General features: G+C 32.1%; 1 long non-coding RNA gene across 1 annotated transcript; it reads right to left on the reverse strand.

Moving 5' to 3' along the window:
- Nucleotides 1-3,856: 3,856 nt before the first annotated feature.
- LOC139511677 (uncharacterized) lies at nucleotides 3,857-11,853 on the reverse strand. The gene is made up of 3 exons (XR_011662074.1): nucleotides 11,686-11,853; nucleotides 10,892-11,204; nucleotides 3,857-4,612 (listed from the first exon to the last, which is right to left on the reverse strand). It is a non-coding gene; the product is annotated as an uncharacterized lncRNA (long non-coding RNA).
- Nucleotides 11,854-27,784: the final 15,931 nt, after the last annotated feature.

Consider the following 27,784-nt stretch of genomic DNA (forward strand, 5'->3'; position numbering starts at 1 on the left):
CTCATATAATTTTTCCTGTTTGTGTAGTATTGTCAATTTTGATGATCCAATACCTATTAAGTTTACTGGTTGGTAGATTCTTATAGACTCTATATATATTTGCGAAAGCAAATTTACAGATCTAACATTGTTGGGTTGATGTTTAGACGAGTTGTATATATATATATATATATATATACACAAACTTTTGACGCAATATTCGTAGTTTAGTAAAAAGACTTACCCAGTTTATAGCTTAGTCAAAAGACCTTTTTACACACTGAAGTTTGGCGTTTTTAACAATCGTCCGGAATTTTAATTTGTATCTCGGAAATTTATTATTTATTATATTAGCTTTTTCTTGTGGTATTTTTAAATGAATTTTAGTTTCAAACAAAGAAAACAAAAGAATCAATTTTCAAAAGATCTTTATATAAAAGTAATTTCAGAATCCTCGATAATTCGGATAATGGTAAGCGCAAAATAATTTTAAAAGTGGGAACTCAAGATTTCCATTTCAATGGATTTATTTAGTGTAAACAGTACTAGATAGTCTACATTTTGTTTAAGAAATGGCAAGCAATTTTATTCATATGTCGCCACAATAGTACAACATATATTTTTAATTGGATCATGTCCTTGATGCTTTGCATAAGTACCATATTGATTTTTTAGAATCACGATAAAAATTCACTTTCCTTTACCAACAAATGCTAAGTTTAATGGTAATATTTTTGGTAACGCCCTATATTTTTGATTGCAATAATTGAATGTGATTATATCCATTTACTTCTGATACATGGACATGATTACACATCAGGAGAGAGATCAGTTTCTTTATAGTTAGAAAAAGAACATTATGCCATCCTCCAGTTGAATATTCTTTGATATTCATTTTGATTTTCAATAATATATAATCTTCATTACTTATTAGTTTTGATATCTGACATTATATTTTTTATTGAACTTCGACGTCGAAAAAATGACAGTTTCATATTCATTTCGATATTATTTTGACATTAGACACTCGATGTTTTCTTGCTCGATAAAACTTGCTTTTCGTCTTTCATACTTTTCCATCTTAATTAATGAGAATTAACAAACAGTTTATTTTCTTATTTTGTATATTCGGCGATATTTGTATTATCGCATTCATTCCGATTTGTAATATTGGAATTTGGTAATTGATTTAACATTTACAGGATGATGTTTTCTATACAAGTTTATACATTATTTTTCAATCTTTTACTTTTATTTTGTACTTTTATGTTGATCTCATTTAGAACTCAGGGGTCTCGGTGTGGCCGCGTAATATAAGTTGTCGAATTACTGTATCACTAACCTGCTAACACTGAGGTTATGAGTTTGAATACAGCACGTGCCAGGTGTGTTCGTCTCCAATCTTAGGTAGGATTGTCAGTTTTCCTGATGCAGAGTGGTGGTTCTCTCCTGGCACTCCAGCTTCCTCTATAAAATAAAACTGACCTCCACGAATTAGCACAATAGTGCAGAAAGTGTCGTTTAACAGCCATTCATCAATAGATCATTACGGCAACTCCCCTAAACCCGTGTATCCCTAATTCCAGATTACTCCAGCAAATTAACGAGTAAGACCGACTGAAATAGTCACTTTACAAGTTTTATGGTCATATAAAAAAGAAAATGTGGTATGACTACGAATGAGAAACTCTCCACAAAAGACCAAATGATACAGAAATTAACAACTAGTCAGCTATAAAAGACCCCGAAATGACAAATGTAAAACAATTCAACGAGAAAACTAAAAGCTTAACAAAAAATAAAATAAGTAACACAACAACCATTGAATTACAGGCTCCTGACTTGGGACAGGCACATATATACAGAATGTGGCGGTGTTTAACATGTAAGCGGGATCCCAACCCTTTCCCTAACCTGGGACATTGGTGTAACGGTACAACATAAGAACGAACTATAAATATCAGTTGAAAAAAGCTTATGTATGCGCCTGTCCCAAGTCAGGAGCCTGTAATTCAGTGGTTGTCGTTTGTTTATGTGTTACATATTTGTATTTTGTTAATTTTTTTTTATATAAATTAGGCCGTTAGTTTTCTCGTTTGAATTGTTTTACATTGTCATTTCGGGGCCTTGTGTAACTGACTATGTGGTATGGGCTTTGCTCATTGTTGAAGGCCGTACGGTGACCTATATTTATTAATTTCTTTGTCATTTTGGTCACTTGTGGACAGTTGTCTCATTGGCAATCATACCACATTTTCTTTTTTTATATTAACTCATCAGATGAATAAATAGAAAAACATTTAACAACAAGAATGTGTCAAAAGTACACGTATGCCCCACTCGCACTATCATGTTCTATGTTCAGTGGACCGTGGAATTGAGAAATAAACTCTAATTTGGTATTAAAATTAGAAAGATCATATCATAGGGAACATGTGTACTAAGTTTGGACTTCAAATTCATCAACAACTACCTTGATAAAAAAAACTTTATCCTGAAGCGGGACAAACGGACGAACGAACGGACAGACGAACGGACAGACGAACGGACGTACAGATTAGAAAACATAATGCCCCTGTACCATTGTAGGTGGGGCATAAAACACTTTATTGGAGCAGTTGATCGTGATGGCGTCACAATTTCTTACCATTAACATTTTAAATAGTTCATACACTTTCTTGTGTTTCCACGTCAGACGCTTTGTGCAGTTATAAACAAGTGGGGGTATTTGAAATAACTCCAGTCGAACTGTCAATTCTTAAAATTGTAAGTTATTACATAAAACATACAAAAAATACCCAACTCTCTACAGTAGTCCACATGTTACCTATTTGACAACAGGACCTTTACCCCTTTCTCTCTTTTCTCTTATTTTTCAGTGTCCATTAGCACTTTTCAATATAGAAATAGGAGATATGTTTTCATTTCCAATAAGGAAAATAATCACCATAGTTCAAAGTACAAGTTTGTCGAATTATCGGATTGAACTATTTAAAAGATTGTTAAGTTATATATTGTTTTTCTTTTAGTTTCGTCATTTTAAGACTATGCCATTGAAATGGAATTCAAACTTGATAATAACACTAAATAAGGAGCATTTTTGTTCTGAAAATGTACGGAAAGATTACCATTTTGAAAATAAACGTTTTGTAGACTTTATTATCATTTTATCTGGATAAATGTTGCTTAGTCTTTAAATTTTAAGTAGGGTTTTTGCAGACTGCTTATTTTTTCTTGTGGTCGTTTTCGATTTCTGTTATGTTTTTGTCGGTTTTCTCTTCTGATATGAGTATTAATTCTTCTTTTGGTATCCGCCTCTATTTTTGTGTGTATAATTAATTGAAACACTAAGGATTTTCTACAACTGTCTGAGATGATTTTAGTTGTATTTGACATTTGGGCCTCCAATATAAAAATGATGTCAATGATAAGTTTTCTGTGAACAAAAAGTAAAATCACAAAAATACCGAACTCTGAGGCAAATTCAAAAAGGAAAGTCCATAGTCAAATGGCAAAATCAAAAGCTCAAACACATCAAACGAACTAACAACAACTGTCATATAACTTAGTACATGCATTTTCTTATGGAATTCTTATGTAGAAAATGATGGATTACACCTGGTTTATAGCTATCTACACGTCTGACTTCTATGAAAGTCACATAAAACTCCATTATATTGACAACGATGTGTAAACAAAACAAACAGACACAATAGGTAAGATGTCAATAAAAGGGATACAGTATTCAACATTGTGTAATCATCATAATCACTCACGACTGGCGTTTAAAATTTAACGCTATTCGATAAGACGTAATATACACCGCTGTTTACTTATTTTTTTATTTGGATCGAAAGCGAAACAATTATTCCTGTAATCGGGCGTCTTCCATTTTGCGATTCTGGTACTGTAAGGAAAAACACGCTTCATCTCTCCCATGGACCCTTTGTTGGGTTTGTACTAAGCTGTATGAACAATTATTATATTGCTTGATTGTTAATGGTTTATTGGATATATGTTAGTTTTACAAGTATTACCGGTTGTTTAATGTTCTGTTTCTGTGTGGTCCAATAAGTATCAAGCTTCATTTTTGATATCGATCTCTGTATCTCTTGTATTTTTGTAAAAGTGAATTCCACATTCGTCGGACGCATATACACTGAATTTTGTGTTTCTCTTCTCACACAAATGTTAAGTGGTTTGTGTATCCTTGAAACTTAGTATGTCTATACTAGTAATTCTTATACACCGTTTAGTGGAAGTAGTTCCTGGAAAGGTCTGAGTGTTGAGTATAACATACAATCCATCTTTGCTTATAGTCGATTTCGAAATTTTAGTTACTTTTTTAACCTTTCAAATTTAAGGCAGTTAAAAAAAAAAATCTTAAACTTTACCTGATCTAAATATTGTTGAGTTAATCATAATGTGCTAAAGGAACTGACTAAAATTCTCCGAAACAAGGTAAGAAACACAACGTCAAATAAATAAATTCCACGACAATGAAAATATTTCTCTAATCACGACCTTAATTATCAAAATACACATAAGGAAAGCATCGATACCCTGAAGTTCTGTATGGTACACAAATGTCGTCTTTCAAACAAGTATGATTTTTACAGTTTCCTGCAAATCCCTGAAATAGAATTAAAGTTAAACATGAATTATGCACATTCACGTTTATGAAATATGCATTCGTGTATGTATAAAGACACCATTACAATATACATATATTTCAAAACCGACCAATTTGTAATAAGCGTGTTCCCGCCAAAAGAATGAAAATGTGTTGATATTTTTCGAACGTGATAAGCAAAGGATTTAATACACGACTTGGCTGCAAATATAAAACGATGATTCAAAAGTCTCAATAAAAATACTAATCAGCTGTAGACAAACATGAAATTAAATAACAGTATATAAATGCATTCAAAACCCGATCAAAAAGTTTTGCTTAAGTGATGACTGTGAAGCAATTCGTACCGTTTTAGAAGATAAATCTTTGTTATTAGTACATTTATCTGAGATGCTGTTAATTTGATACTACAAAAATGTTTAAATGCGAGATTCGGCGCCATAAATTCGTTTTGTTTTGTTTGTTTAAATCTAAATACTCATGATAGCTCGCTTTAGAGTTGTTTGTGTATAAATACGATGTTTTGCTCCCTATTTCATAGCTTTACATCGATTAGATTGGTTGAGGTTAAGTCATTTTGTATGAAAATGTCTGCAAGTATTTAAAGATACTGTATATCTAATCAAAGATATGCAACTCTGGGGCTGACACAAGTTTTAGCACTAACATTTAAAAAAAAAAGATAATTCACGGAACTAGACATTCATTGTTACGTGATATAGACAGTTTTACGTACTAAACAGGGGCGGATCCAGCCATTTTTAAAAGGGGGGTTCCTAACCCAGGACAAAGGGGGGTTCCAATAACATGTCCCCATTCAAATGCATTGATCGTCCAAAAAAAGGGGGGGTTCCAACCCCCGGAACCCCCCCTCTGGATCCGCGCCTGCTAAAATATGTTGGAGCATTTCATTTTTTTGTACATAAATTAAGCCGTTAGTTTTCTCGTTTGAATTGTTTTACATTGTTGTTTCTGGGCCTTTTATAGCTTTTTCTGAAAAATAAAGGGGAAGTCGATACAAATTTCTTATTGAGGTCATAAAAATCTGACTTTGTGAAAAACATCACCGTTTCCTACAACTAATACGCCAAAAGGAAAAGTCAGCAAAATGGTGGAATTTAAGTGTGACAACAAACAGTCAGACAGCATTGCAATGGGAAATCAATGTGCACTTATTACCTGCCGACTTCATTGTATACTCATATGAAGCGCAATTCATATTGAACCTTATCAAAGACAAACAGAAAAAAAAACATTTTGCAAAGTACTTTAATTTCACTTTCAGCTACTAGTGTATTAACTGTGTTCTGTCTCTCTATAACCAACATTTCAGTGAATTCTTGCATATAATATATCCCAGTGACCTTGCAATTAGGGATACTAACGAAACTAGAAGGTATGCGTCATAGTTTGAACCTCATTTCTAAAACAGATCGACGACTTCAAACTAGAATCTTTGACAAACATGACGATTTCAACTTCCGCAGTCACGTAACATCTTCCATCGTACGGCGTAAACGTTACGTGCATCCGTGTTTCAACGTTACAGACTTTATCAACGGAGATATGCTCCTTACAAAAGCTTCTGCAACAGAGTTATAAAAAGAGTAAGAAATCGACGCTACATTAGTTTTACGGCGATCATTACGAATAGTTTGACCGAAACGATATGTTGGTATCGCAACTCACTGGCGGTATTTTTTCTCAGTCTTCGATCTCCAGATATTAGTATAGTATTCTGATCTGTAATATCTGGGGAACTTTTTTTGACGATGTACTCTTTCTCGCCTCTTTTGAGTTCATGCCATTTTCTCGGTTTCTGATTATTACTCTGATTTGTCTCTTCCTAATAGAGTTACGAAATTTGAGATAATATGAACATTATTGTCGCCTTTGTTTACATAATTTATATGTTAGTTGTATTTTCACATCAGTTGGTCGATACATCATGCCCGGTGACTAACAGTCCCAACGGTTATCATCAGCTCAGTAGTCAGTTCTTCGGTATTGGCATGATTTATAACAATCCTGTTTAAAATTGTCCGTTTATAAGTTTTAAAATTATAAAGAAACCAAGGTTTCAACTCCCTCTAGCAAAGATGACCTTAGATGAATTTGGATATTTTATTATGTTAATTTTTGGTCATATAGCTCTTCAATTGTTCGGTTCTTATTAATCCTTGACTTTCAAATATTGGCTGATGGAGGTAGATCAAGAAAAGGGCTTCGAACGCATGTAATTTATGTAACGTGTTGTTTTCATTGTTTAACCAATGATTAAAAGACAAAATGTAGTTTATTGATATATTGTTTACCGGTATATGTTTACCGCCATTTGTACTTTTCATATGTTCTGATTACAAACTGATTTTTTATATATAGAACTCAAAGACAAATGGGAGGTGTATAAAAATAAAATTCAAAAGAAAAGCTTTTTTATTTATATTTTTTAATTTCTTTTTTATGTTCAAAGTGTGACTAGAAATAAAAGAAAATTATATGACAACTAGGTTATTGCATTGATATATAATACATAAAATTGTCTTTTGTATTGATTCTATATAATTAGTAAATACTAGTATATATGCAAGGGCTTAAAATATTAATTTTTCTGAATTTAAAGAATAGAGTTACCTCCCATAGACCATACACAAGGTAATATCATTTGAACTTTATATTGTGAATATTGAGGTTTTCAGGTTTACAACAAAATAAGAAAGATTTATATGCTCAAATGTCAAATTGTTATAAAAATTTATCTATATCCTCATGGAATGTTCACGGCCTTGGAGACAAACTTAAAGATGAATTGTTTATTGAGAATTTAAAAGGTGACATAAACATACTTTTAGAAACCTGGAAGGGAGAATCTAAAGAATTTAAATTGGAAGGCCATTGTATTATCTCTAAGTCCCGTAAAAAAAGAAAAAAAGCAAGAAGGTATAGTGGGGGCATTATTGTTACTATTAAAAAGCCATACTTTAAAGGCATTACATATTTAAAAGAAGCAACAACCTCGCCAAATAGACTATGGCTTAAGTTGAATAAGAACTTTTTTGGATTTGTACATGATATTTATCTATGTGCTCTTTATATACCCCCTTTTCATCATCTCACTATGATAATATCTACTTTCTCCATGAATTGACAGATTGTATTAATTGGAGATCTAAATGCTCGAACTGGCCAAAGAGCTGACTTTATTGTAAATGATTCTGATCACATCAATAATTTTGATGGTTTTGATTTACTCCCTGAAAAAAGGCAAAAAAGGTTTTGTTTTCTATTAAAACATATACTAATTATCTTGGCAGCCTTCCTATCAGAGTGTCAAATAACTTATTTGACACCTTAGTGAGACCTATATTAACTTATAATTCTGAGATAACATATTTGGACTCTTATATAACATATTTCAAAGCTAAAAAAAGAGCTTTGGTTTCTGGAAAAATTGTGGACCCATTTAATTTTATTGACAAGACTCCAATAGAAAACTTGCATCTTAGTTATTGCAAGTTTACCCTTGGCACTAACAAGAGTGCCTCAAATTTTGGTACAAGGAACGAATTGGGAAGACTGCCTATTGAATGTCATATAAAAACCCAAACTATTATGTAATTAGCAAGGCTTTTCACCTCAAATTTGAATCCCTTATTACATGAATCTTTTCAATTAACTAAAACTTTGGATTCTAGTGGCTCCTATTCATGGTTCACTTTTGCAAAAGATATTCTTTCTGAATCTAACATTGATATAGATAGACTAAAAACCTGTAATAATTTAAAACAATTAAAAAATATTAAAAGCTATATTTAACCCCAAATAAACTCATATTACAACAACCTGTTGATGGATAAGTTGAAATCTATTGATGATAAAAGTAAATTTGACTTGAGCAAAATCTATTGATCAAACCGTACCTCTCTAACCCAAACTTTGAATTTAGAAAATTAATTACAAAACTTAGAATCAGCGACCATTCATTATTAGTTGAAAAATGAAGGCATTTAAAAATTCCTCGCGAAGAGAGACTTTGCAAAAAATGCAAAGTACTAGATGATGAGAAACATTTCTTAATAAATTGTTCTCATAATTCAAATATTAGATTAACATATTTTAATTGCATTAACAGATAAAGTAATTCATTTGCTAATCTCACTGACAAAGACAAAGTTATATATATACTTAACCCATCAACACCAACACAAGTGAATAAACTAGGATCCTTTATAAAAAAGTCAATGGAACTGAGCAGGGGACCCTTTAATATTTACCTGAATTTGTGTATATATATTGAGTTACTTAGTTATTGTCTTTATTTGTTTTTGTTGTTGTTATATGTCACAAACTGTATAGTTTATATGGCAATAAAACTTTGAATTGAATTCAATTGAATATATTAAAACCTCTTAACAGGCGAACGATTAGAGGGATCAATAAATTTGAGTACTTCAATTTAACATCAACACCGAATTCTTTAAAGAATGAAACTGTAGAAGAGGGTCGATAGATACCAGAGGGTTATTCAAACTCAGAGATCGGAAATGCAGAGACAACGTCATGGTTAAAAAAGAAAGATTCAAACAGACAAACAATAGTACTTAAAACAACATAAAACCAAACAACTAAAGACTAGCAGCACGAAGATGTTAGCAAAATTAAACATTGAGGAGAACAAGGATATAACAGAAGGAACATCATACAACTACGAGAAAATCAGAACAAAACTAGTTAGCACTTGCAAAAGTAAAACTTGATAAAGTAAGACCACAGTAGTTTACCAATTATCAAATAATCTAAATCGACATAAAAGTTGATTATGATGGAAGTTTTTATTGACCTTGACTGGATATACTACAGCCCTTGCACAGTCGATATAGAAGACGAATTACGGTACAACAATCAAAAACTTAGGAAATCGCATGAACTCCAAAAGAAGCCATAATAGGAGTGTTGACAGGAAAAGCTTCTCTTGCTAGCATATATCGCCCGCCATGCAAATCCTCATTTAGTCCAGATATTACAATCGGGAACAAGACACAATCGGTAAAGATTACACGAATATTTAGCGCGTCTGGCGTAAATACAATATTTAATCCTGGTATCTATGATGAGTTTATTGATTACTTCAGATTTAGTGGGTTGAAAAACAGACCAATCGTTTCATTACCTAAATTGTGACCTTTACACGTATGTTGTATCGATTTCAGTTCCTCATAATTCCGTTTGAACATATTTTGTATCAGAAGCGCTTTACATTTAAAGAAGTCCGTGTAGTGTGAACATGCACAGAAGTACCGTTATACGATGTTGCAGAAGGTATCGTCTTGATGCGAATTTTGAATTTGACAATTGGAAAGTTCGAAAAAAAAATATAGAAAATTGTTTTTCTGCCTAAATAAATCCTGCTTCAAATGAGTACAAAAACAAGTCAGTCAGTAGGATTACACATTTAGTACTCCTGATTGTCTATTAAAATAGTAATCAACTAACTTCAACAAATATGTTGTCGATCAAAAAGTCCTCGATACATTTGTTATGCAAATCTTCGCCGTTTCCAAAAAGTGTGATGACCTGAAACAAGCAATTCCATCGTTTTGCCTTTTCCTTTTACATAAAAGCCCTGACCTGAAAACTTTCATGGAAGAATCGACAGATTAAGAAGAAAAAGTTAACTGTGTTTACTTTTATTATTTTCATATTAAAATTTACTTTGAACGTGCGTTCGGCATGCATTAAATTTTTGCAACACTTTTATTTAATTGTTTAGAACGTGTTCATTCATGTGAGACTCTCTTCGTCACTGACATAAATGTTTTCAAAAGCAAAATTTTATAAATATACTCAAATAAGATAAGCCACACTCCGTTTCTTTAAGTCGGTGGCAACATTTATTGTTTAAAAAAAAACTCGTAAAATAAACGAGAGATATGAAATTATGTATTAGATCTTTCAACTGAACATGTAGAATAGTGGAGAAAAGCGACATAACAGAATTTGCAAATATTACAAAGTTATATCGAGGGATCTTAATGTACCAGATTAGCTAATATATCGAAATCAAGATCATCTTACATTTCAGATTCGGTGACGGTGCTTCTAGATAGATTTCAATTAGCGAAGCTAACTGGTGCGAAAACTATGGGATCACTTGATAAACAAATGAAATGCAGTTTGAAGAAGGTCAATCGTTTTTTTTTTAATTAAAGATGTTTAAATTTTTTTATCATGTATTTTTTTTTAAATTTAGGTATTTATCAGTTACAATTACAAACTTACATCAGACAATGCATTGGCTTCCACAAAATAATCGATCGCTTCTAAATTTGGATAACTTTTTGCAACATTCGAGTAGAAAGAGCAATTGTTTTCGTTTGTATTGAGAGCAACAGATTGGCATTTGGTAATCTGTGAGCATACACCAACACATGCAAAAATGCTATCAAGACTGGTTGTCCAAATGGTGGTCCCAGTATTGTTTCTAGTTATGTTAGACATCTTCAGAGACGAAATTGATGTACATTGCTTGATATTTCCACCACAAATGAAGATAATTAATATCAACACCCTCAACACTTTTGTCATGGTGTATCTGTAAGAAAAATCTAAATTATATTTATTTCAGTTTTTATTATATATTCAAGATAACAGAAAATGCTATACATCAATCTTTAATTCACTGATAAAAAAAATATCTAAAAAAGAAACTATGTACGCGTGTGTTTTGTCTAAAAAGACTTATGAGTGACGCTCGAATAAAAAAAAAGACAAATAGGCAAATAACAAGCATTGATGATCCAAACTTCCTAAAAGTTTTGCCAATTAGCGCTGAAACAATCTAGCCCTAGTAATTCGAAATTGCAAAGTTTTGTAAAAAAACACGTTTAATTATGACCGTATCACTTTTATCTTGACATGCATAATCATAAGTTGTTTCTTTTTTTTTTTTTTTACAAAACTGTGAAGTAAACTAACGGTACCAATTTTTATTTTTTTTTATCTTCGTCTATTAAAAATTCTGTATGAATTCTTCTTTAATTAAGTATCCCTATCTTTCCATTTTAGTTACTTACCCTTTTTCTAGCTTGGTTGGTTGAAATTCGAACGGTTCTAGGTACTCACTCTAAACTGTCTGATGCTTTCAGGCAAAATGTTCATCAATAATTAATAAAATTATTTGGTGGGGATAGGACAACTTACATTTATTGTATTTTTGTATCTTTTTAATGGTACATAACCAATCAATTGTTTTATTTTGTTATGACGTCAATATGAAATTGAAAGACGCTTGAAATTCAAAAAGGAACCAATTGATCAACAATTTCAAGGGACGTGTACCTACAGATAAAATCATCGATTTTAGACCGACAAACGGATGCGAACAAAGATTTTATTTTAAAATGTTTGAAGCTATAAACAAACACGTTATTCATCATTTTATTTTTTATTCACTACATTTACTTAGTAATTTGAAAATATGATTTCTTTTATGTTTAACATTAGGACATTTTCCTTGATGTTTTGCAGAAGTACCATATTGATTTTGAGAATTTCACTTGCCGTTACTTACAAATGTCAGGTTTAATTGTAATATTTTTGGTAAAGCCCAATATTTTTGCATGCAATGATTGTTATTTTACTTATATGTAATATAAGTATTGTTTATACAAACAGAAAAGCCATTTCAGTTTACAAGTAATTAATTTTATGATAAAGATGCTGACATCATAGATGCAATTAATTAACATACACAGACCACTTGTTATATCTTGAGGTTAATTTGTCTAACATTTGACACTTTGAAGTTACAACTGGAATCTCACTAGGAGGCACACTAATCTTTTCTTAATCAGATACATGTCACAAACAATCACTGTAGGAGAGAAAAACAGAATATGATACCAGATCTCTTTAATACTGATTACACAATAAATAGGATATTATTTGAGGGTCAGTAGGTCAGTCTCCTCCCCCTGGATGTTAGATGTACCCAGTATGTGTGTAAAGCCAATTGCATGGTCTTTGTATATCAATTTCTTGGTTCATAGCAGCCTGACTAGTTGATGGAGTTTTACAGTGCTATTATTCAATTTATTCAACTGGACTTCATTTTTTTCTTTTCTTATGTAGACGACACGCGCGTCTGGCGTACTAAATTATAATCCTGGTATCTTTGATAACTATTAGAGAGTATTATGTGATCGAGCAGAATCAAATATATCATCAGATCCTTATATAATATATATTTCTACAGAGATTTCCATGAGTGTTATATATTGAACTGGCTTTACATTCTACACAACTGTTCTAGGCACATATATTTGTTTGAACTTTTATTTCTTATATAAAGATGCATGGTGCTTGGAGTTTTCTTTGCAATTATTATTATCTGAAGGCAACTAGAGATAAGATTGAACAAAATATTCACTTCTTTAATTCAAATATTATTTAGAAACAGCCACTTGGAATTTTTCCTATCCTGATTTTTATTTATGTCACACCTATGGAAATAATGTCACCCCTATGAAAATAGGGGTGATATATTGTTATTGTTCCGAATTTTTCTTCCACACTTTTTGTCCAGCTTAGTTCTCGGAGATGACTTGACATACATTAATAAAACTGTACCATAATGACAATCCCCATATACAGATGTGCAGTTAGGGTCTGGAATTTTTAAGATGGCCGCCGTTACCATGGAAACGGCAAAAATGTGAAAAACCGAAAAATGGTCCAAATTGAATGTAACATTCAGACATTATAACTCATCATTCGAAAGCGTGAAATCCATCGTAAAAACTTTCAAAATGGCTACCGTTGCCATGGAAACAGTCCAAACGTGAAAAAAAACGAAAATAATTCCTTAATTAATTCATAGTAAATCAACCGTTACAGATACGACCTTAAACCTACCCCGCGTATTGCCGTTGGAATTTTGAGATTGCTGCTGTTACCATGGAGATAAGGCTGAAAGTGCAATATTGACCCATTTAAAAAAACGTCAAAGTACCATTTGCTTGTAAGTTTTAAGCTCATTCCCTGTTAAATGATATTGAAACGTCATCTGTCCTTGAAATTTTCAAAATGGCCGCCGTTGTCATGGAAACAGCAAGAAAAAAAACCTCAAAAACTCGCAAATTTGAGGCAAAATTCTGTAACCAGGAGTATGTGCATACGATCAAATACAAATCTGTACTGCAAAACATCTTCTAGAATATGCTAGAAGAAAACTAATATATAACTCAACGTGCTTCTATTCTATACATAAATCGTGCTTTGAAGAGAGAATCGCCACTGAGAGAGAGAGAAACACGAAGAGTACACATAAGTGACATTTCTGCACTTGCACTAAAGTACACATCCGTTAATTGAACACCTGCTACAATATACACATGAGCTAAAAATCAATCGATAAGCGTGTAATTAAATTGTACAAGATAAAATACATGTATCGTGTGATACGCGAGTATTTGAAGAATAAAATGAACAGTTAGTATGCGGCTCCGTCAATATATACACATGTTGTCTGTCCAAGGTCCCCTCTAAAAAGAATATTAATGTGTTAAGTCCACGATAATATACTTCAGTGTCATGTAACACCACCTTTCTTCCTCGCGCGTGTGTCTAATTTAAGATTTTGAAGAGTTCCCCAACTATATATAGACATCAATCTTATTCTACGAGAAGAGAAAAAGGGGGGGGGTCAAAGGCATGTATACAATATACTAGACGTGCCATGTGACTTTGGTACATTCAAACTGGTTGCTGCTACTGTGACAATTTCCAGAGCGGGGTGACATCCTCAGCTATTGCTTGCAATGGCAATTCTAGTTCTTTTTATTATTGTATTAGTATATAGTGATCCATGCTTTATTTTATTTTTATTTCCTTTTTTATATTATTTTTACTTGCTGTCTTCATATATACCCTGTCGTTCAAGCATTCTGCAAATAATTATTTAGTAGTTTCATGATCTTAGATAGATAAGATAAAGATACTTTTAGTATAATTTTATTCAGTTTTTGAATTATTCTAAATAAGTCAAATAGTTATTTTCTTGTTAGTAACAGTTTACATTTATAGAATTATTACATAAGTACAGCTTTTGATATTGCCTTAAAAAATTATTACTGACACCTTTCTTCATTTCTTATATTGCATATTTTAACACTGAGGAAATGAAGACATAGACACGTCCTGTATGCACTTTGGTTTCACCAGATTTACAACACAAGGATTAGACATTATCAACATGATCAAGTTCTTCATTTTACTTTGGATGTGGCATTACACCTTGACTTACTTGGCATGGACAAATAATTTCCACTATTGTTTATTAATCTTTACGTTTATTCAACTGTACCTCAGTCGTACCTACATATTATACAGAGCATGAACTTTGTCAGTATTCTTATTATAGTATCACCAACTTATCAGTGGTTTAAAGCACATTCAGCAACTAGTTCTCACATTTATCAAGTTCAGAACGATCCAATGTTTCAAACAGGATCACATTACAGACATGGCAAGATATTCGACTTTTTGAAATGAGACTCAATGCATTTCAACATGGACATAAGTGTACATATCCGTTCCTTTATCTATGTGGATATATTATTTCTCCAACCTATCAATCAGATCATGTAGCACAATTAGCTTATTGACTACAAGGCAGTAATTACAGCCTCATCAGTGCCCGTGCAAACATTCCAGAAGTATATGTTACTGATTGTGAACCAGAATTGTAAACCTACTCCGTAAATCGTGATGTACCATAAAGGACAAAATACAGCCTCATCAGTGCCCAAGCAGTCCAGAAGTATGTTATACGATCTTCAACGATTTTCGGTACTTATACATCTTCGGATTTCAAATGTTTGGCTTTGAGCGTTCCTGATGAAGAAAATCCAGAAAGCGCTTCGGACGCAATAAATTATAAAACGTGTTGTTTTCCATTTTTATAGCGAACCTGATTGTAAAATTACTCCATAACTCGAGATGTTGCTAATTTCAGCAACTTAAATCCTTAAAATTGGACAACATACACTTTTTAAATAGACAACTTTACATTTAAAATATGTCAAAACCAAGGATCTATACACTTTTCCTATTAATTTAAGATATTATAGAGATTGTTTATATCTTCTTATTGATGTTAAAGATATTAATACTTTGGGATATAGTGATGTTTATTGTAGAGTATAATGTATTTTAAACTTTTATTTACTCACACAATGTTTAAATTGCAGATGGCAGTATACATAGCATTTGATACTACATCTACCCCAGAATCTAACAGTACTTTATAGCTGTGAAATCTGACAAATACCTCGAAAAACAATATTAAATATATAATAATAACATCGTATTCAATGATGAGAGCTTTTAAGCCTGAAAAGTATTATTTTATAATTGCCTCAACTGAACAGAGTGGCATTTTCTTCACAAATTTGTTTAGGAAAATTTATCATGTTTAAATAATGAATTTATAGCTCTCATGCCTTTATGGTAATCTACTAGCACATGGGATATCCCCATGCATACCTTGCATACAAACATCTTCAAATGAGATGCCAAGTGTCACCTCTTCAGGGAGAATCCTCGCTCCAAATTCCCTAAACTAGCAGATTGTTATACAGGCAGTTTCTCCAGGCCACTCTGAATTGCATACTGAATGCATTTCTTATAATGTTCAAATCTATTATCAACCAATCTGGTGCAGCTGTTGCATTTCAGAAACTTATACTGACGCACTCTATCATTGATATACTGAATATCATTTATATAGCATTCTCATCATTGAATGTACTGAATATCATTTTTATAGCATTCTAACCATTGATTACTGAATATAATTTTTAAAGCATTCTTATCATTGAATATACTGAATATCATTTTTATAGCATTCTCATCATTGAATATACTGAATATCATTTTTTATAAATTCTGATTATTGAATACTGAATATCCTTTTTATATCATTCTCATCATTGCATTACTGACTATGATAGTATTCTCATGTTTGAATCTTTAAACATGTAAATTTTGAATTATTCTTGTTTGGAAACTGGATATTATTTTTGTATAGCATTTTTTAAAAATTGGAATACTGAATATCATTTTTTATAATATTTTCAAAACTGGGATACTGAATTCTATTTTAATAGCATCACTAATGTTTTGAATACTGGATACCATTGTTTATAAATTCTCATGTTTGATTTCCCAACAGTATGCAGTTTTGTTAAGGAATTTTAACATTAACTTCTAATCTTTAAATAATAAATATCATTAGTAATACATTTAGTAACATTATTATGAATCAGTATGTAACATATATTTTCATTATTATTTTTTCTATTTTTTCTTTCTCATGACTTTATTGAAGGTTCAGTTACATTTTTTTTTTAAAGTACGGAATGAGTACCATTTAGAAAATGAAATGTTTGCAGACTTTATCACCATTTTATCTGGATTCATGTTGCTTTAGTCTTTAGATTTTAAGAAGAGTTTTTGTAGACTGCTTTTTCTTGTGGTCGTTTTCAATTTCTGTTATGTTTTGTCTGTTTTCACTTCTGCTTATGAGTTTTAATTCTTCTTGTGGTACATTCCACCTCTATTTTTATTTAAAGTGTATAATTAATTGAAACACTAAGGATTTTCTACCACTGTCTTAGATGATTTTAGTAATTTGGCATTTGGGCCTCCAAATATAATTACTAATGTTAATGATAAGTTTTTCTGTGAACAAAAAGTAAAAATCACAAATATACCGAACTCTGGGGCAAATTCAAAAATGAAAGTCCATAGTCAAACGACAAAACCAATAGTTCAAACACATCAAACGAGCTAACAACAACTGTCATATTCCTAACTTAGTACATGCTTTTTCTTATGGAGTTCCTATGTAGAAAATGATGGATTTAACCTAATCACTCACGACTGGCGTTTCAAATTTAACGCTTTCGATGAAGAATTTTAATACAACTCGGCCGATTTGTCGTTACGATCCAAAGGGTATCATCAGTCATCACTTTTGAGTCGACAGGATATGTCATTGATTCAGTATTTTGCCTATATTACCATTTTAAAATTTTGAATTATTAACAACACTAAGGATGTTACACATCCCGGAATTTATTACGTTTAAACCCGTATTTGGCACAACTCTTTTGCCGTTTTGGTTTATAATAAACTTTAACTTCGTAAGCTGTTTGACTTTGCAGTCGTTTTTAATCGAGCAACAATGATGAGTCGTATATAAACGAAATGAGGATCACACCGTTACGAAATCTAATCTCGCATCATTGTCGATATTTATTATTATCTTTATCTATTTTTTATGGATTCCATTAGACATACTATACACCGCTATTCACTTATTTATTTTATTTAGATCGAAAGCGAAACACTTATTCCTGTGATCGGGCGTCTTCCATTTTGTGATTCTGATACTATAAGGAAATAACACTCATCAGCTCTCCAATCGACCCTTTGTTGGGTTTGTACTAAGCTGTATGAACAAGTATTATATTGCTAGATTGTTAATTGTTTATTGGATATAAGTAAGTTTTACAAGTATCAACAGTTGTGTAATGTGCTGTTTCTGTATGGTCCAATAAGTATCAAGCTTCAATTTTGTGATCGAACTCTGTATTTCTTGTATTTTTGTAAAGTCTACATTCCTCGGACGCAAAATCATCCTTGAAACTTGTTATGTCTATACTAGTAATTATTATACACCGTTTAGTTGAAGAAGTTCCTGGAAAGGCCTGAGTGTTGAGTATAACATACAATCCATCTTTGCTTATAGTCGATTTCGAAATTTTAGTTACTTTATTAACCTTTCAAATTTAAAGCTTGCACTTTACCTGATCTAAATATTGTTGAGATAATTATATATGTGCTAAAATGACTAAAATTCTTCGAAACAAGGTAAGAAACACAACGTCAAATAAATAAATTCCACGACAATGAAAAGGATACTCTAATCACGATCTTAATTATCAAAATACACATAAGGTAAGCATCGATACCCTGAAGTTCTGTATGGTACGCAAATGTCGTCTTTCAAACAAGTATGATGTTTACAGTTTCCTGCAAATTCCTGAAACATAATTAAAGTTAAACATGAAGCGAAGTTTTCTATATACGAAGTTGTGCACATTCATGTTAATGAAATATGCATTGGTGTATGTATAAAGACACAAAGACACAAAGACACAATTACAATATACAGCTATTTAAAAACCGACCAGCTTGCAATAAGCGTTGAGGATAACAACTATATAAACACTATGCTATTCGCATTTTGTTACCGCCAAAAGAATGACAATGTGCTGATATTTTCCGAACGTGATAAGCAAACGATTTAATGCACGACTGTGGCTGCAAATATAAAACGATGATTCAAAAGTCTCAATAAAAATACTAATCAGTTGTGGACAAAAATGAAATTAAATAACAGTATAAATGCATTCATAACCCGATTTAAAGGTTTTGCTAAGTGTTCACTGTAAATCACTCCGTACCTTTTTATCTGAGATGCAGTTAATTGGATACTACAAAATTTTTTAAATGCGAGATTCGATGCCATAAATTCGTTTTGTTTTGTTTGTTTAAATAAAAATACCCATTATAGCTCGCTTTAGAGTTGTTTGTCTATAAATACGATATTTTGCTCCTTATTTCATAGCTTTACATCAATTAGATGTGTTGAGGTTAAGTCATTTGTATGAAAATGTCTGCAAATGTTAAAAGATACAGTATATCTAATCAAAGATATACAACTCTGGGGCTGACATCAGTTTTAGCGATAACATTTAAAAAAAAGACAATTCAGGGAACTAGACATTTATTGTTACGTGATATAGACAGTTTTACGTACTAAAATATGTTAGAGCATTTCATTTTTTGTACATAAATAAGGCTGTTAGTTTTCTCGTTTGAATTGTTTTACATTGTTGTTTCGGGGCCTTTTATAGCTTTTTCTGAAAAATGGGGAAGTCGGTACAAATTCCTTATTAAGGTCATAAAAATCCTACTTTGAGAACATCACAATTTCCTACAACAAATACACCAAAAGGAAAAGTAATAAAAATGGTGGATTTCTAGTGTGACAATAAACAGTAAGACAGCATTGCAATGGGAATTCAATGTGCATCTATTATGTGCCGACTTCATTGTATTCTCATATGAAGCTCAATTCATATTGAACCTTATCAAAGACAAACAGAACAAACATTTTGCAAAGTACTTTAATTTCACTCTCAGCTACTAGTATATTAACTGTGTTCTGTCACTCTATAACCAACATTTCAGTGAATTCTTGTATATAATATATCCCAGTGACCTTGCAATTAAAGATACTAACGAAACTAGAAGGTATGCTTCATATTTTGAACCTCATTTCTAAAACAGATCGACGACTTCAAACTAGAATCTTTGACAAACATGACGATTTCAACTTCCGCAGTCACATACCCTCTCCTATCGTACGGCGTAAACGTTACGTGCATCCGTGTTACAACGTTACAGACTTCATCAACGGAGATATGCTCCTTACAAAAAAGCTTCTGCAAGAGAGTTATAAAAAGAGTAAGAAATCGACGCTACATTAGTTTTACGGCATTCATTACGAATGGTTTGACCGAAACGATATGTTGGTATCGCAACTCACTGGCGGTATTTTTTCTCAGTCTTCGATCTCCAGATGTTAGTATAGTATTCTGATCTGTAATATCTGGGGAACTTTTCTTGTCGATGTACTCTTTCTCGCCTTTTTTGGAGTTCATGCCATTTTCTCGGTTTTTGATTATTACTCTGATTTGTCTCTTCCTAACAGAGTTACGAGATTTGAGATTTATGAACATTATTGTCGCCTTTGTTTACATAATTTATATGTTAGTTGTATTTTCACATCAGTTGGTCGATACATCATGAAAGGTGACTAACAATCCCAACGGTTATCATCAGCTCAGTAGTCAGTTCTCCGGTATTGGCATGATTTATAGCAATCCTTTCTAAAATTGTCCGTTTATAAGTTTTAAAATTATAAAGAAACTAAGGTTTCAACTCCCTCTAGCAAAGATGACCTTAGATGGATTTGGATATTTTATCATGTTTTATTTTTGATCATATAGCTCTTCAAGTGTTTCGGTTCTTATTAATCCTTGACTTTAAAATATTAGCTGATGGAGGTAGATCAAGAATATGGCTTCGAACGCATGAAATGTATTTAACGTGTTGCTTTCATTGTTTAACATATATTAAAATCTCTTAACAGGCGAACGATTAGAGGGATCAATAAATTTGAGTACTTCAAATTAACATCAACAACGAATTTTTTAAAGAATGAAACTGTAGAAGAGGGTCGATAGATACCAGAGGGTTATTCAAACTCAGAGATCGGAAATACAGAGACAACGTCATGGTTAAAAAAGAAAGATTCAAACAGACAAACAATAGTACTTAAAACAACATAAAAAAAACCTAAAGACTAGCAGCACGAAGATGTTAGCAAAATTAAACATTGACGAGAACAAGGATATAAAAGAAGGTACATCATACAACTAGGAGAAAATCAGTACAGAACAAAACTAGTTAGCACTTGCAAAAGTAAAACTTGATAAATTAAGACCGCAGTAGTTTACCAATTTTCAAATAATCTAAATCGATATATAAAGATGATTATGATGGAAGTTTTTAACGACCTTGACTTGATACACAGCCCTTGCACGGTCGATATAGAAGACGAATTACGGTAAAACAAACAAAAACTAAGGGAATAGCATGAACTCCAAAAGAGGCCATAATAGGGGCGTCGATAGGAAAAGCTTCTCTTCCTGTGCATATATCTCCCGCCATGCGAATCCTCATTTAGTCCAGATATAACAATCGGGAACAAGACACAATCGGTACAGATTACACGAATTTTGTAGACGAAACGCGCGTCTGGCGTAAATACAAAATTCAATCCTGGTATCTATGATGAGTTTATTGATTACTTCAGAGCTAGCGGGTTGAAAAACAGACCAATCGTTTTATGAACTAATTAGTATGGTGACCGTTACACGTATGTTGTATTAGTTTCAGTCGTTCTCGTTCCTCATAATTCATTTGGAACATATTTTGTATCAGGAGCAGTTATCATCTAAAGAAGTCCGTGTAGTGTGAACATGCACAGGGGTACCGTGGCACTCAGATATTTAAATGTTATACGATGTAACAGATGGTATCGTCTTGATGCAAAATTCGAATTTGACAATTGGAAAAGTTCGAAAAAATATAGAAAATTGTTTTTCTACCTTAATAAATCCGGCCTCATATGAGTACAAAACAAGTTGGTCAGTAGGATTACACAATTAGTACTCATGAGAATATTGACTGTCTATTAAAATAGTAATCAACCAACTTCAACAAATAGGTTGTAGTCCGAGATAACTTTGACGTCCAACGGCTGTTTTGCCAGACAAGCTGGGGCCGTGGCCACGGCCCCAGCTTGTCTGGCAAAACAGCCGTTGGACGTCAGAGTAGTCTCGGACTAATAGATTGTTGATCAAACAGTCATCGATACATTTGTTTTTGGCAAATCTTCGCCGTTTCCACAAAGTGTGATGACCTGAAACAAACAATTCCATTGTTTTGCCTTTTCCTTTTACACAAAAACCCTGACCTGAAAACTTTCATAGAAGAATCGACAGTTTAAGGAGAAAAGGCGAACTTTGTTCATTTTTATTACTTTCATATTGAAATTGACTTTGAACGTGCATTCGGCATGCATTAATGTTTTGCAACACTTTTATTTAATGGTTTAGAGTGTGTGCATTCATGTGAGACTCTCAAGAAATCAAGGTCTTCTTACATTTCAGAATGGCCGGTGGCGGTGGTTCTAGATAGATTTCAAATAGCGACGCTAACTGGTGCGAAAACTATGATCACGTGATAAACAAAGGAAGTAAAGGTTTATCGTTTTTTTAATTAAAATGTTTTTTTTTATATGTATTTTTTTTTTAAATTTTGGTATAAACCAGTTACAATTACAAACTTACATCAGACAATGCATTGGCTTCCACAAAATAATCGATCGCTTCTAAATCTGGATGACCTTTTGCAATATTGGAGTAGAAATAGCATTGGTTTTCGTTTGTATTAAGAGCAACAGATTGGCATTTTGTAATCTGTGAGCATACACCAGCACATGCAAAAATGTTATAAAGAGTGGTTGTCCAAATAATGATCCCTGTATTGATTCTAGTTATATTAGACATCTTCAGAGTCGAAATTGATGTACATTGCTTGATATTGCCACCACAAATGAAGCTAATTAATAGCAATACCTTCAACCCCTTTGTCATGGTGTATCTGTAAGAAAAATCTAAATTAGATTTATTTCAGTTTTTTTAATGATATATTCATGATAAAAAAAACATCCACAAAATTCAGAAATAAAACTATGTACGCGTGTTTTGTCTAAAAAAGACTTATTAGTGACGCTCGAATAAAAAAAATAGACAAATAGGCAAAATCAAGTACGAAGTAAAGAGCACTGAGGATCCAATACATCTTTAACAGTACTTATCTTTTAAACCCGTTGAAAATTGTATAAGGCACACTTTAACACATATTGTCTTTTATACTTTCTCTATTTTATAAAAACTTTGCCAATTACCGCTGTAATAATCTATTGTTGATGTAGAAAAGCCCTAGTAATTCGAAATTGCAAAATTTTGTAAAAAAAACCCGTATAATTATGACCATATCACTTCTATCTTGACATGCATAATCATTGATATGGTCATAGTTATAAGGATTTTTTTTACAAAACTTTGCAATTTCGAATTACTAGGGCTTTATCAAGAACTTTGAAATTAACTAACGGTACCAATTTTTTTCCACATAAATACATATATCTGTAAAGGTTGTTTTTTTTTTTTATCTTCGTCTATTAAAAATTCTGTATGAATTATGCTTTAATTAAGGTACTCACTCTAAACTGTCTGATGCTTTTAGGCAAAATGTTCATCAATAATTAGTAGAATTATTTGGTGGGGATAGGACAACTTATATTTATTATATTTTTGTATGTTTTTAATTAGGAGATAAGCTTGGCCTTCGTAAAACGTAGATTTTTCTGTCGCAAATTGAGTTTACTTAGCGACGCGGAGCGGAGATAGGAAAACGGATATTTGCAACAGTAAAATCAAGTTTTACGAAGGCCAAGCTTAAAATACAATACAGTTATCTCCATTCTAATGCCACATATTAAAATAAATGTCATTTAATGAATATTTTGGCTTAAAAATGCCATAAATGAAAAAGTCCGCGAAACCGTTGCATCGTCTTAAACATCTAAACAATGTGAAGTCATGTGTATACTCTGGATGTCAAACATGAATATTACACGTATTTCTTCTTTTCGTACGCGTCAGAATGATTTCAATATAGAAAAAAAAAAGATTTTGAGGCTCAAAATGTGATTATTTTTGAGAAATTACATATCTTAAAAAAATCGGAATTCAAAATGGTGGCTTTACGGACTGGTAGAACGTGGAATCTAACCCCTCAAAATATTTATCAACGTGCAATGTAGATTATTGTTACGAACTAATTGCTGTTTAAAATAAATGACTCTATTTGCCCCTTTTTTTTTGGTATTAAAGAGATATTTCAATATTAGGCATTCTGAATTTGGAATTGGATTTCCATCTGACTCTCTTTTTATAACAGGTAAAAAGGAAGCTTTATCAAGACAATTTTTTTCTACTGAAATTGAAGAATAATTTAGAACTTTGTGGTTATGACCCAAACTTGTATAATGGTAATTCTGTCAGATCTAGTGCCGCAACTTGAGCGGGGAAAGCACGCGTAGGAGATCATATGATCAAAGTACTTGGTCGATGGAAATCAGATAGTTATTGTAGATATATCAAGATTTCCACAACTTCTATCAAATATGCTCAACAAAGTTAAACTGAGTCGTAAATTTATTTTTACATTTGTATATACTCATTGTGTTAAACAGAATTGTTTGCTTATGTATATCTATACACTTTATTTTTAGATTACGTGGTTAATTTTTACTTGTCTTTGAAACATTTTTTTTTATCGTTGATATATATTGATGGCTAAACCACCTCACACCATCCTTGGTGGCACTCAGCTGATTCTCATCTCAGTTTTTGGACATTAATGAAATTTGATTGTCTGGATCTATAAACCAAATCTCATTGATTCCCCCAAGAATTCAGTTGTCTCATCACCACCGTCATTTCAACTCGTTCGGCAGCCATGCTGCCCTGTTAAAGCAGTAGAGAGCCATGCTGTGCTCCCTCGGAACCATGCTGTGTTCCTTCGAACTGACAGGTGTGTCACTGACTTTGAAGTTTGCTTCTCATGAATGCGAATAAACTTTTTAGGCAGGGACCGGTAAAAATTTATACATAGCTGAGATGATTTCCAAGGGGCAAAAATAATTGTTTAATCATAAACTTATGTATATCTATTAAATAAAATTTGGTAGTCTGTATTCTCAATTTTATGTTTGGAAGTACTTGATTTTCCACTGGGTGATGTTGACCACAAATCGCCAATGAGACATATTTATTACTCTCGCGGTCTTTATCAATGATCTAAATAGATACTTGTTTTACAGTTTAACTCACACACAGATTATGATTATGTTCCCTACAGATATCTATACTTTTGCGGTCATTCAAAACTTTTATATATCACTATTTAATTAGTATTTCGATAGGCATGTGCATAGTATGAAAGAGATATTCTCGACATTAATCTGTTCTTCATCTACTTATAGAGTTTCAAATGCACATGGAATCTTTGGTCATTTAAGGTCTTTCCCCTCAAGGATTCCGGGATGATTAACAGGAATAAAACATATTTAACATAATTTTGCTGATATTTAAAGTACATTGTAGTTGTGAAAATAAAATGTGTTTTTCATCGTCACCCTTCACTGGCGATCCAATAGATAGATATGTCTTAGAGTTTTCATTAGTTAAGACCGCACTTTGACGTATAATAGTTTACTTTTACAAATCGTGACTTGGAGAGTTGTCTCATTGGCACTTATAGCATATCTTCTTATATCTAATTATCAAAATGGCTATTTCAGTGACCTTACGATCCTTTACGATAGATATTTAGCTAATCTGCAATCAATTCCATCATCAAACCTAATATATCATGTACTGTGTTACAACTATAAATTCTACTGACGAGGAAAGGTAACACTAGGCCACCGAAAGCTGAATTATTAGTTCAGTCTAGGTGAACGAGTGGTCTGGAGCGATTGACACAGTGCAGGCGGTGTTGTCCCGATATCTCAATAGCATGAGTTTGAATCCCATAGGGAGAAAGAACAAAAATTTGCAGATTTAATATTGTATCACCATCACTGATGATCTGATGAAGAATATTTGTCGAAAAGTTGTCACTGGTTCATCGGCGTTAAAAATCTTCAAATGACAGAGATAGAGAGAAAAATGAAAAACAACCTCATTGGTAATTTGCTATCGATTTTGATGACTATATATATATATTTGTAACTCGAAATCTGTGCCGGTGACATTAGTGCGAACAATTTTACAAAGTTTTGATGCAATTTTCGTTGTTAAGTTCAAATACTTACCCAGTTTATAGCGTGATCAAAATAACGTTGTACACACTAGTCTACAGTTTGACGATTTTAACCAAAATGTCAACAATCGTCATAAATTTTAATATGTATCTCGGTAATTAATTATTTATCACATTTGCTTCTTCTTGTGTTGCATTTTAAAAGAATTTTAGTTTCAAACAATGAAAGAAAAAATAATCAATTTTCAAAAGATCCTCATATAAAAGTAATTTGAGAATCGTCGATAACTCGAATAATAGTAAGCGCAAAACAATTTTAAAAGTGTGAATCTAAGATTTCCATTTCAATGAAACTGTTTTGTGTAAACAATACTAGATATATAGTCTACATTTTGTTTAAGAAATGTCAAACAATTTTATTCATAGATTGCTACAATATTACAACATATATTTGTAATTGGAAAATGTCCTTGATGTTTTGCAAAAGTACCATATTGATTTTGAGAATTTCACTTGCCGTTACTTAGAAATGTCAGGTTTAATTGTAATATTTTTGGTAACGCCCAATATTTTTGCATGCAATGATTGTTATTTTACTTATATGTAATATAAGTATTGTTTATACAAACAGAAAAGCCATTTCAGTTTACAAGTAATTAATTTTATGATAAAGTTGCTGACATCATGGATGCAATTAATAAACATACACAGACCACTTGTTATATCTTGAGGTTAATTTGTCTAACATTTGACACTTTGAAGTTACAACTGGAATCTCACTAGGAGGCACACTAATCTTTTCTTAATCAGATACATGTCACAAACAATCACTGTAGGAGAGAAAAGCAGAATATGATACCAGATCTCTTTAATACTGATTACACAATAAATAGGATATTATTTGAGGGTCAGTAGGTCAGTCTCCTCCCCCTGGATGTTAGATGTACCCAGTCTGTGTGTAAAGCCAATTACATGGTCTTTGTATATCAGTTTCTTGGTTCATAGCAGCCTGACTAGTTGATGGAGTTTTACAGTGCTATTATTCAATTTATTCAACTGGACTTCATTTTTTTTTAAACTTTTACCATTATAATGTCACAATGTGGCTGCATTATTTTTGAACTGCTACTGCTAATTTTAGATATCTACTTCTTGCGACATGAACTATCTTGTTTATTTCACCTTTGGATATTATTAACTTATTCACAGCTGAGCTTATAATCTTTGCAAACTTGTGTAGTTTTTTTATGTAAAGTTTATAACCATGTTACTGTGTTAGAATTTTGGATCCTCAATGCTCTTCAGTTTTGTACTTGTTTGGCTTTATAAATATTTTGATATGAGCGTCACTGATTAGTCTTATGTAGACAAAACGCGCGTCTGGCGTACTAAATTATAATCCTGGTACCTTTGATAAATATTAGAGAGTATTATGTGATCGAGCAGAATCTAATATATCATCAGATCCTTATATAATTTGTGACCATTATACAGAGATTTCCATGAGTGTTATATATTGAACTGGCTTATCATTCTACACAACTGTTCTAGGCAAGTATATTTGTTTGAACTTTT

Source organism: Mytilus edulis, chromosome 2, assembly GCF_963676685.1.
Source record: "Mytilus edulis chromosome 2, xbMytEdul2.2, whole genome shotgun sequence".
NCBI classification, from domain to species: Eukaryota; Metazoa; Mollusca; class Bivalvia; order Mytilida; family Mytilidae; genus Mytilus; species Mytilus edulis.